Below are 13474 nucleotides of genomic sequence, written 5' to 3' on the forward strand. Positions count from 1 at the left end.
TTCCTCAAATTGTCTCATTCAATCATTTCATCACTGAGTTAGTCAAGTACTTTGTGTCAGTTAGGTGTTCCAGAGAAACAGAATATATATATATGGCTCCTGTGATAATGGAGGCTGAAAACTCTCACAATCAGCCATCTATAAGCTGGAGGCCAACCCCGGAAAGCTGATGGTGTAAGTTCTGGTCTGCGTCTAAAGGTCTGAGAACCAGGAATGCTTATGGTGTAAGTCCCACTCCGAGGGCAGAAGACTGATGGATGTCTCAGCTCAACTTGGAGAGGACTAATGGATGCCTGAGCTCAATCAGTCAGGCAAAGAGAATTTCCCCTTCCTCTGCCTTTCTGTCTACTCAGGCCCTCAATGGATTGGCTGATGCCCACCCACAGTGGGAGGGCAACCCGAACTGACTCCACAGATTCAAATGCTAATCTTTTCTATATACACCCTCAAGGACACATACAGAAGTAATGTTCTCTAGATATTTAGGCATCCCATGATCCAATTAAGTTGACACTTAAAATTAACCTTCACTTATTCAATCTGGCCAGGTTCTTATTGAAATGGCTCCTGGGTACATTCCTATTCAGTTCCAATGTCCAGTGCAAGACTCTTCCAACCTCGTTCTGGGATCACAGTGTCAGTTCCCTTGAAGCCTCCTGGATTTCAGCAGTCCTTCCAATCATGCATTCCTGCACACAGCAGCCAGGATCATCCTCTGTCAATGATACTTTTGCCAGAGGGCTCCTCTGCTCAAAAGTCTTTAATGTCTTTTATCCTACTACAACATTCAGAGCCAACATTCTCTGTGTCACCTTCAAGACTATTCTACAAGCAACCTCCCCCATGCCTATCCCTCTACATTACTGATATTCCCCAGTCTGTACTCACCATTCCAGCCAAACCAATGCCTTTTAGGCCCACAAAAACCAAATGTATTCATATCTTAGGCCTCCATACATTTGCTCATTCTGTTTTTTGGAATTCTCTTTCCTCTTCTCACTTTGTGACTCAATTCTCCCCATCCTCCAAAGTCCAGCTTTTTAATGAAGACTTTCTTGATGACATCATGCCCTTCAGCTCTCCAGCATATGGTCTATGTCAAAAAAAGGTGCTTCATTATAAACTGTTCCTAACCAGGTCACTGTCTCACGTTCTTTCACGAAGTGTCCCAATTTTTCAAAAATGCAAGAATTTGAATGTCAGTTATCTGTCTCATTTTGGGACAAATTCTAGAACAGATTAGCAAATAGGCAGCATATGCAGGCTTGAAAATAAATGCAAAGATGCCATGACACCAACCTCAGCTCAGCAAAACAAGTCACACCTAACTAGTCTAATTCCCTCTTTTTTTGTTGAGAAAGGAATTTTTTTCATTAAATTTATTGGGGTGACATTGGTTAATATGATCATATAGGTTTCAGGTGTGGGTTTCTATGTTACAAGTCTGTTTCTTTATCTACAAACTAGAAATCGATTAAGACTGAGAGTTGACTCAGATTATGCTCCATGCAAATGGAGTGCCTCATCCAGTTTCTGGCACATAGTAGAAGCTGAATAAATATTAATTATAAATCTTTATCTAAATCCTACATAGCTAACAGAGTATTAGGAACATGGCAGGATATCAGCAAGAAATCATTTAGTTTTTGATTTTGAGGGACAGCTTAGAGAGGTTACGTGCTCATTGGAAAAGCTTAGGAGATGGCAAAATAAATAAATAAATAAAGGCATGCGAGGCAGGGGAGTGCAGGAGGAGAGACACGGAGGTAAGAATGAGCAGGACACGAAATATCCTGAGAATGGTGAAGACTCTGACCTACCAGGACTAAAGACTAGAGACAAGGTTAGATTGGCAGGATGAGCCAGATGGCATAGAATTTGAAATACCACTCAGCCAAATCATAAAAAACACACAGGTGAATTGTGATATTAATATGATAATCCAGTCTTTAGATTCTCTCCTTGGCACATCTTAAGAACATTAAAGAATGACTGGAATCAAGAATTTTTCTCATTGTGTGAGAAGAGTGGCATGCCAAGCGGACTTCACAAAAGATGCCTCTTCTAGAAGCAACCAAAGACTTTCATTCTGATTTTTCTGGCTTTCTTTCAATAGCCAAGGTTTACTGATTTGAACCAGGGTGCCCTAGTGTACCCACGCAGCCTCTCTATCTGACAGAGGGTTTGAGGACCCATTTCACCAGTTCTATTCTTCCTTTTCTAGCACAAACGTATTTGACAGGAATATGAGTAGGTGGAAAACAATGTTTCCAATTGAAGTGCACTAGAAAGCCTCTAGTAGAGTTATTTTATAGATTAAAGAAAAGATCATTTGGACATGTGGATTTGAATATAATTTATAGATTACTTGCAGAGACTTTATAGTTGCTTATCTCTCAGACAGCTGTGAGAATAGACAGAAGTCACATGGGAGGTATGCAGCCCATAGAATAGGAAAAAATATGACATCTTAAAGTGGCTGATGAAGCAATTAATATTTCAAGTTTCCTTGTGCAAGAAAGAAAAGAGTAAGATTATAGAGATGTTAGATACCCATGAATATGTGATATAAGACTTGTGGGGGAACGGGGATGGCGAAGGGGGAGAATGCATGATAATGTAATTGCGAACCTAAACCCATCAGGCACTAATGGGCTATTTTTAAATATTAAAAAAATAAAAACAGTGCATCTGAAAAACTTTGTTGTTATCAAGGTTTCAGTAGCCCAATTCCAGCACATTCCTAAGTAAAGTTATGGAAGAGAAACAATGCATAGTCAAGCTTCTTACAAAAATAGAATTTGAAAAAAAAAAATCATCAGTAAGTGTTCAGTAACCACGTTCTGTGGGGCCGGCAGACCACACCCTTTCACCCACTGAACCCCATCCCCTGTACCAGCACGCACACAAGAACAAAGACACATGGTCCAGTCCTGAAGGGGTTTTACCAACACCTTAGGGGTAGAAACAAACAGACAAAAGTTATACAAATGTCTGATGAATTCACCTCTCCAGCCCTGATTTGAGGTGCTCTAGATTTCCAGAAACAAAGACTCTATGTGATCTGGAGAAGCTGAAGGAAGCTTTTGAGGTAGATGGTGAAAGAGGAAAGGTCTACAGAGAAATAAAGTGTGTTTCGCCAAAGGAAAAAGGTAATTTAAGAGAAACACAGACATTTTTAAACAAATCACGCACCCTACCACCCTGACACACATTTTCTCAGAAATTATTTCTGCCTACCATTTCTAGCTGATAGACAAAACCCATGTGTCACCTCCCCATCTGCTGAGGCCGTATTGGTATGTTGATATGATAGAAAAATAATAATTTTCTTGATCAAACCAAATACAAGAAAGGGAGCCAGCTGTCACCAAAAATGTTGAAGAAATCTTGAAAAACAGAAAGCTTCTAGATAAAATCAATAACGAATAAGATTTAGGTAAACTAGAGCCCAAAAGACAATCAAAGTAACCTTCCCAAGGGTGCAACAGCACCCGAACAGGCAGGGGTTCATCATTACAAAACTGTAATAGGAATCATACTGTTCATCAGGCCTTTGCTCTACCCCCAGCTTACAAAGCTTATGAAACTGGCAGCAGCATGGTATGTCCCCAGGAAAAAGCGTGACAACTTCTCTCTAGGAATAATGGGGATATGACTGGGAAAGGGACTTCGTATAGGAAGTAAAGCCTGAAAGAGTTTGAATAAATGACTACAGACCTCCTCATTACACTAGGTGGAGAGGAGGTATGAGAGGAGTTAGCTCCATCTAGGTATAAAATAGAAGAGTTCTAACCCTAGAGCGAACTTCTATTACTTTGGAGATTTTGTAGTGGGTACCTCAACCTACATGTCTCTTCCTTGTTCATGGAACCTACAGAAAAATCTGCCCATCCACTCATCTTTATTACAGCCCTAAATATGACCTTGCAATCAAGGGAAAAGCCTACTGAGGAAATAAACTTTTTAAAACTACAGGGAAAACCCCATATAAGCTTCCCACATGAATCAAACCACTCCTTCATTTAAATCAGGATCATAAAACAGTTTAGAAAATCAATTTTCATTAAAAAGATGAACCCAATATGACATCAAAAGAAATAGAAATAATTAAGGAAAGTAAAACTAATTTTTAAGTGTCTTAATATGTTTTTAGAGATATTTGAGTGGATGTTGAATATACATCAAAATAAATGAATGAATAAAAAATTGCAGTTGTTGCCATGAAATAAGAACAATCATAGTACAAGAAAAAAATCCTGGAAATTAAAAATACGATTACTGCCCTGGATGGTGTGGCTCAATTGCTTGGGCATCATCCCATGCACCAAGAGGCTGTTGGTTCCATTCCCGGCATGCCTGGGTTGCTGGCTCAATCCCCAATAGGAAGTAGCCAATCAATGTGCAGGAAGTAGCCAATCAATGTTGCACTCTCACATCATGTTTTTCTCTTCTCCCTTCCTCTCTCTCTAAAAATCAATAAAATATTCTTTAAAAAAGAAAAGAAAATATGATTAGTAAATTTTTTTTAACATTGTTATATGGAATAGAACATTAAAATGGATAAGGCTGAAGACTTGATAGATGGAGTAAATTTCCCATTAAAAAGCAAAAATGAAGAGAGATAGGAAACATAAGATCGTGGAAGATAGAGCCAGGAAATCAACATATATCTGAGTCCTAGAAGAAAGATTAGAAACAATAAAGAGGGGGAAATAATCAAATAAATAATGAGGTGTAGAAATCCCAGAGGTAGATGAAGAGATCATTGTTTATAGCAAAAAGACCTACTGAGTTAAAAGAAAAATGATTAGGAACAGCACACATCTAAACAAATTTTGGTGACGCTTCAGAACTCCAAAGGTAAAGATAAAAATCCTAAAAATTATCATATAGAGAAGTTACCTACAAAGTAACAAGATCAGAGGGATAGCAGACTTCTCAACAGCAAATCCTTCAAAGTTCTTAAGGAAATATTTCAAATTAGAAATCTATACCCAGCCAAACTATCAGTCAAATGTAAAGTGCAAATAAAGACATTTTCGGACAAAGATTTTTAAATGTTATCTCCTTATACTCCATATGAAAAAGTTCTGCTGAGGGTTCCCAGTAAAACAAAAGTGTAATATAAGAAGAAAAATGAGAGAAAATTACGAAGAAAAATAACAGCTGAACATGACTCAGAAGAAAAGACAGCTCCAAAAAATCAAGAAAGAATCTTTTGCCCGCTGTGGTTTAGGATCTCTTTTGAGTGACAAGATTACATTTTCTTCTCTTTGGATCCAGTTACTTCACTAGGCTGAGTTCCGTAAATGCTATTCTTCTTTGATTAATATTTAGAATTAACCTGCGGATAATACACTACTAAAGACAATTACAGTGACAGAACAAATGCAAATATTGTAAAACTTGACAACACAAAATTTTATATATATGTATATCAGGAGCAGATAGGAGATGTAGAAATAAACTTAAGTATACTGTATAAACAGAATTCCATAGAAAATACCTAAATATAAGTCAACAGAGAAAGAGGAATTTGTAAAGGTATGAAGCTAACCATTAGAATTATTATATCTTAGGAGACAGAGAAAAGAGAGAAGGCAAACAATACTGAAAATGACAAAATACCTCAAATTTCCATAACAGGATGTCAAAATATACTATCAAATGTTAATATATCCCCAACATAAAGTTCTGTTATATAGAATTTCAACTGTAGCCACCAAAAAACTAAAAGCAGGAATTTTAATTTCAGAGGAATTAGAGATATGGGGGGTGGGGGGGGCAGGCAAGATGATTGCTTTTCATTTTAGACTTGTGTAGTTTGAATGATTTTTTTCTGTTTGTCATATGCAGGTTTTACTTTAGTTTTTAATTTAATCTTTAAATGTTTAAATAAAAGTATGGTATATTCTCCCAGTTTATCAAACAAGTGGTGTCCCCAAGGTGAGCTGGCTCATTTTGGGTTTAGGAATTTAATATGGCAGCTGAGGCTGAGAACTTGGACTAGGGACCCAGGATCTGAAGTTCAAAAATTCTAGATATAAGATATACAGGAGGGCCAGACCAAGACTAAAAGGCATGTACAAAAATAAACACAGAAAAATCACTAATTCACTCACGCGTTTCTTCATTCCCCATTTATTCACTCATTCAGCGATTACATAGAAAATACAAGGCAGGATTTCTGCTTTCAAGGAATTTTAAAATCTACCTGGAAGTATAGTAATAATCTAATACATTACCCCCGAAAGCACAGAATCATTTTGAGGACAGAGAGCGGCATGAGCTAATGGCTCATGAATGGGTTAACGAGTGTACTGGGTCTTGAAGAATGAGTAAACTCGAACTCAGAGGAAGGAATGTGTTCTTATTTCACTCTACATGTTCATACTTAATTTTAAAGTTTCACGCCACCCCTCAGTGTAAACCTTCTTCAAACCAGAGTTAAGAATCCATAGATCCAAAGCAGAGCAGGCAATTAGTCCACAGGCGAAAACAATACTTCCATCAACCATAAAGTAGGTCCCACTGCCCCCTAGAGTGCTTGTTTCCTCTGGGTCTGGGTCTTCCCAGGAGGGATGAATTGCTCTGAGAAGGATGACCAACCAGCTCAGCTTTCCCAGGACTGCCCTGGGTTTAGCACTAAAAGTCATGTGCCCCAATCAACCCTTCACTCTCTAGGCAAACTGGGACAACTGATCACCCGTGAGTCTGCACTCAGTTTCCAACACTTTCACAGACTTACTTCATTTGATTTACATGTTAAACTTGGCCGAGATAGGAGATGTTGGTATCTCCATTTTCCAGAAGGCAAAACTGAGGCACCAAGAGGCCCAACGACTGCTGACGGTCACATACACAAAGAAAGTGGCAGAGCCAGGCTTCAATCCCAGATCTGTTTGCTTTTATCTAGAACCACTTCCAGCAGCCCCACTCCACGCCCTATGCTGCTCTGCTATAGATGGCCATGAGAGCAGAGGTGGTGGGGCGTGCATATGGAGGAATTCAGATTCTCTGTGCACAGACTGACTGAAAAGGCAACGAGAGACTTTGAGTCCCCTGCTGCTCTGCTCTGACCCAATAAGCCAAGCAGCCCAGTTAGGAGGAGAAAGATGAATGCAGCATCTACATGGGGTGTTCAAGATCTCACAGAACTGTGTGCAGGTTTTGATGAAATTTCCACTTAATCAGATAGGTCCTCAATTGTTTTTCTATAAATTAAGACAGCATGGTTCCTTATTTTCTATAGCATATACAGTATGTCATTCCTGGATGCTAATAATAGTAATGACAATAATATACCACTTTAGTAGGTTGCTGTGAGTTTTTTAAGTAGAGCTTTGTCATCCCTTGTCAAGGATGTTAAAGATTATTTCTGTACCCAGTACAAAGAGGGAACTTCTGAGGCCAACTACCAACCCTGGGAGATGATCGTTTTCAGGTTCAGAAGAAACATATCCATATTCCTAGAAAAAATTTTGCCTATATGTGGGTTTGGTTTTGTTTTGATTCTTTTAAGTATAGATTCTATAAAAGAGGAAGAGAGCTGGGAGAAAATGAGGCAAGAATGAGAGAAGGCAGTTACAGATATAATGAAAGAGGGAGATATAAGAATAAAAGAGAAAGGAAAGAAAGAAAAAGATCTAGACCTGTGTGGTGAGAAACTGGAATAGATAAATGTGCAACAGCAGGGAGAGCTCAATTAATTAGTTATTGTCCATTTCCTTGAGAGACCTCTAACAGATCTGTCCTTGTCAGTGACAGGAAATCTTTTTGAATTCTCTGTAAAAGGATATTAATGGCGGTGGTAAGCTTCAACAGCCCTACCCAGTGACGCGGGGAGGTGGTGGGAGTCCCTGTGGGTCACCAGGAGCCGGCCTTGGTGCACAAGCAACCCCTCTCCACTGCACACAAAGAGCTCTTCCCCAGCCCACAGATTGTCAACCCTCTCTCCTTGACTGGTACATCAGGAGACTGACATTTAATACCCTAAGGATATAGATGTTTGAAAGCTGGTTATTGTAACAAAGGAAGCCATCCAAACTCTCTGCAAGACCAAATGGATCAGATAAAGCTGACACAGAGATAAATCTGTTTTACATCCATTCCTGCACAAGTTTTGCTAATCTATGTAGTTATAGCTTTTCCCACTGAAGGAGAAAAAATAACCCACCACATGTCGGCAAGTCCACATCGCGTTCCTATTTTTAATCTCCAAGGTATAACATTCCAGGCAAAGACCGTTTTTATGCTGACTTCTGCACGAACTCCATTAACGTAGGATGACACAGACAGAAAATGGGACAGGAGGATCAGAGAAGAGTCAGAAGGGGAAGGGAGAAGGGGAGAGGATTTCTTGAATGGCTGTATAAATGCAGAATTTTTTTTTTTAAATGAATGGATTCTGCTCCATCATTGACACAGGATCGCATCTCTCCCAGTCAGTCAGACACCTACTCTTCATTAGCCCGTATTTATGCTGCCAGATTGGACTTTCATATGGGAGCCTGAAGCACGAGTGGTACAGATGGCAGGGGAGCTCTCATGAGATTGATAACGATGAAGAAAGATGCCACATTAAGTCAGAAGGTGCCACTGTTAACATCCCTGCTCAGAGGAGATTTCTAGCTAACGCTCCCCTCCAAGGGCTGTTTTTCTTCTGGCTTCAAATGTATTCCCCTCCCCAAAAGCTCGCCGCCCCACCCTCTTGCTGGCAAGTGAGTGATACATTTGCTTTAGTCTGTTTTGCGCGTCAACGGATTTTGCCTCAGATGCTTAACCTTTCCTTTCCAAAGGTGGTGGAGATCCTAGTGGTGAAGGGGAACCGGGGGAGAGGGGAGGGAGGGAGAAGGCATTTTAGTCCAGGCTTCTTTCAACAAAGGCACCACTATGAGAAGTTCTGAGCAGGAAACCTGAATGGTATTTATTGTTTCCACTCGGGCCCCCATTGCATCTGCTGCCTTTCAGAGACAGACGCTGTGTTCATAAAACCAGGGCCCTGTCTCAGAAACCTTGGAGAGAGGGCAGTCTCCAGGGTGTGGGACTGAGGCAAAGTCAACAGCACTGGAGCATCTGCAGTGGAGGCCTGTGCCGATGGGGTGGAGGACAGCCTTCTAACCACCACTCTCAGGGGAGGAACTTTCACTCCTCTGTACCTTCCGCTGCTGCCTAAGCCAGTTGGTTCCTCATTGAAGTTCGAGCTTTTCCACTGCAAAGGAATAAAAATATCCGGTACATTTCAGCAAAGGGGGAGAGGGGGCAGCATCTTGTCCCGATTTCTCATCTCTGTGGCCTTGGTCACTGATTTTATCTGGCCAGAAATGTATCTTTGGCATCAAAGCAGGAATGATTCCCCTGCCATCCTAGCCTCCCTGCATGGCAACCTGACACCGGGCCAGGAAATGAGAGTTGGGGGGGAGGGGGGTCCAGCCCACAGTGCAATCAGATAGGGCAAGTGTTTCCCTTGTTCAGAAAGAGTCACCCAGAAACCAAGCCATCAGACAGCATGTGACATAATGGGACTTGCCAACTTAGCAAGTTTGGAAAATGTGGCAGCTCTCGCCTAACCCCAGTGATATATTATCAGAGTCCGTTCTAAAACACGCAGGCTGGGACACAAAAGGCGGCCGCATCCAGGGCCCCTGTGCGGCAATCACAAATTCCTGTCGGTGTGTGAGCATTTAATTAGCTTCCTGGGTTGACAGGAACTTCAGTCGATTTAAGACACTCTAGGCAGCTCCTCCTGGACTGCACCAACCCTCTTATAAGCTCGGACCCAGAACGCCTACCCGGGGGAAGGGTATTTGGAGAGTCTTAATTGAAGAGGATTCCTATTTTTATGTCTATATGATGTATCATCAGCATTTCCTCCCCCATGAAAATACACAGAGGGGTGACTAGTCCAAATAACTGGTTTAAATCTGTAAATTACAGCACTGCTTCAAGGAAGTTTAAGGTCGTTTTGTGTCTATGGAAAAGTTAGATGGCATCATAAAATTCTTAGAGCTAATGTAATCTTTATACAGTGGATTCATCTCAACTGATGAGATGCGTTGGGGCGCTCCCCTCGCCTCCCTTTCTGTTGACTGTCCTTGAGTCCTGAGGGAGAGCTGCTGCTCCGGCAGCCTTCATCCCTCCTCCCTGAGGCCAGGATTTGAGGCCTCAGACCCAGGTCTTCATGTCACCCCCCTCCACCCAGAGAAGAAGGGATTGCTATAAAATGTGGTTAATTTTCTGAGTTGGTTGTGTTTCTGCTGTGGAGTCTAATCCTTTCTCACATCTCCTGTGTGTGTTTCTTCTCAGAGCTTCAGTCTTTAGTGACCTTCTCATAGCATTTCATTAAATGCCCTGCGCCTTGGTAAATTACAGTACTTTGAAGCCTTGGAGTTTAGCATATAAAAAAGCAAGAGCCTCTGTATACTACCCTGGGATAAGGTGTGATGAAAATCCCATACAAGCTGAACTGTACTTCCTAATCAAATGGGTGTAACAGATGGCTGCTGGAGCAAACCATCACAATGGAAATATCTGCAGTTCTCATGGTAACGGAATCTGCCAGGTCTGAGGGATTTGCTGTTTTTCAGGACATCTGAGCTGCAATCTCTTTCGAGCTGTCTAGCAGTCTCCGTCTTGCGCTCTCTCGCTCTCTCAGCATGATGGAGATAGAGTTGAAAGGTGGAGCCCGATTTTGCATTCCAGCTGTGATTAAAGACACAGGCACACATCCCGGGAGCTAATGGGCTGCATATTCATTACGCTATCTAGAACCTCTTTAGCTACTGGGACACGGACCGTCACACAATCATGAGATGCCTTCTTCGGGAGTACAGGTGGGGCTGGGATGAAGATCTGGGAACAGCAGAGAGGGAGAATGTGAGGAATTAAGGTGCATGAGATGTACCTTGTAATAAAGATATGGAGTGATATGAAAACTAGGAGTTGTTTCCATTTTGTGGCAACATGTCAAGATGACGTAACACAACAGGATAAAACATCTGGCTTGGGGGGGGGGGAATACATGATGTCCAATTTCCAAATCATAACCTAGACTATGTGTAAGAAAAACAACAGATAAGCAACTGTGTCGCTTCCCAATAAGTGAGAGCACGTGGAAGATTTCCTCATACTCTGCAATCAGGGAGGAGACCCGTCTCATAAGGTGGGGGTGAGTATATAGACACTGAGCTTTCATTATGAAGCCAAGGTTTGGGTTTAAACCCACAGGACTACATCAGAAAAGGGTTTTTATTTTTTATTTTTCTGCACGCTATTCATAACCTTCTGATTTCACAGCAGTGCTCAGAAAGGGGGAAAATAATCATTCACAATTCTATTTTATTAAAGTCTTTTCCTCCAAATCCCTATTGATTTAAAGAAATGAGGAAAAGTATACTGTCTTCTTTGCTATAGTACCTGCTAGCAAACACACACACACACACACACGGTTGATTCACAGCTGCCTGGTCCCTTGGGTATTTGAGCTTGAAGATCAGACAACATATAAGAATTCAGCCATGACTCAAAATGGAAACAAAGACAACCATTCTTAGCGAGCGCAGCAATGTGAAATGAAAAACTGCAGGCTGGAGGCTGGAGCCCCTCGCACACTCACCCGCCCCTTGTCCTTGCGGGCACTACTGTTAAACACATATGACAGCCACAGAGATGAGGAGAATGGTTTCCAGAAAGCAATGATTGGATCTCCCTTTTCATGAGGTAGAATAGGCAGGACTATGTAAGCCTCTAAGTAGCTCTTGAGAACAGGTCCTGGAAGGCAGCATTGTCTCCCTCTCCTATGGTGCCTGAAGAACATATTATATTATATAACCTTGCTCCACGCCCGCCCTGCTCTGACTGAGACCCTCTCCCTTTAGAAGCCTGCTAATAATAACTTGTGGATGACAATCTCCGTCTTAACAAGCCGGATTAGTTCGTTTAAAGCAATGAACTGAGGCCATTTGTGCAGATGCTAATCAAAAAAGAGAAAGGAAAAAGATGATAAAAGACCTGTGTGCGTCCATCTCTTGTAAGTACAATATAGCTTAAAAAAAAAAAAAAGAGTGGCCCAGGGCCACATCTGTGAGCTGACCTCTAAGGCACACAAAGGTCTTTGGGGCTGCGGGGTTAAAAAAGGAGGGAAGAGGTTTGGATCAGGCCAGCGGCAGACCGCAGTGGCTCTCTGAAAGGGCAGTTATCAGGAAACCGTCTGAGCTTCCTTCCTTGGAAATTATTCTCTAGTCGTCTGCCAGGAGGTATTTGCTTTTTCAGAAACGTCCTGGCTCCTAACACAGAGCCTGGCACATGGCAGAGGTGCACATGAAATGTTTGATGGATGGAGGGATGAGGGGTGGAGGAAGACATGGACAAGGAAAGATTTTAAAATGTCAAAAACAAATAGATCCCACCTATATGTCCTCTCTTTCCTCTCCACACCAACATAAAATTGTATTAAGTGTAATAGTCAGCACTTTTGGAAATGTACTCTGTGTCTTCAGAGATCAATGGCCAGATTGATTATTAACATTCAACCATGACTGGCACTTTAAATATACACACAAAAAAGGAAAGCTACTCAGCGGATGATTCAGACTTAAAATGTTGCAGAAAATGCAAGCCCATTAAAAAAAGAATCTGTCATTTCAACTTCTCTGACAGGTCTCTTTTTTTCCATACCACAACTAGGAAACTGACTTAAGAAGGAAGGGATATTTAGTTTCCTTTAAAATACTCTGAGAATGACATGATGTACACTCTATTACACAGGGTGGGTCAAAAGTATGTTTACACTTGTTTGTATGTAAAATAACACAGTAGTTGATAAATAATAATACAAGAATAAACTTTGTGTTTCGCATACTCAAAACTGTAAACCTACTTTTGTCCCACCCTGCATATTGGATCTGAGTGTGTGAGAGAGACAAACAAATTGTGACAGAGGACACTAGCTCTCACATTCCAGAAAGTACAACACATGCATGCGAGCACATACATGTGCATGTACACAAACACATACAAAGCTTCTTCTGACTTCTTAAATTTTTACTGTCCTTCAGAGTACATGTTTCTGTTTTAGGAATCTCTAAGCCAAATGTTTGCTGGAAAGCTAACCTCCTAAGAAGCTCAGGACGTCCTGCCCAGGTCATTCAGAAGACATGCAACTGCTCTACAAGTTAGAGAAGGGTAAGTTGGAGAATTAGAATTCTTTTTTTTATTTAATTTTTTGAGAGAGAAAAACATCAATGAGAGAGAAGCATCAATCAGCTGCCTCCTGTACGCCCCCTACTGGGGATGGAGCCCACAGCCTAGGCATGTGCCCTGACCAGGCATCAAACAGGCAACCTTGGTGCACCGGACAATGCTGAACCAACTGAGCCACCCCAACCAGGCTAGAATTATTCTTTTAGCGTAAAATATCACTGTTGCCTCTCTGAGCAACATCTACCTCTAACAGTCATTAAAAGAATATTTT

The sequence above is a fragment of the Miniopterus schreibersii genome (assembly GCF_964146895.1).
Source record: "Miniopterus schreibersii genome assembly, chromosome: 11".
NCBI lineage: Eukaryota > Metazoa > Chordata > Mammalia > Chiroptera > Miniopteridae > Miniopterus > Miniopterus schreibersii.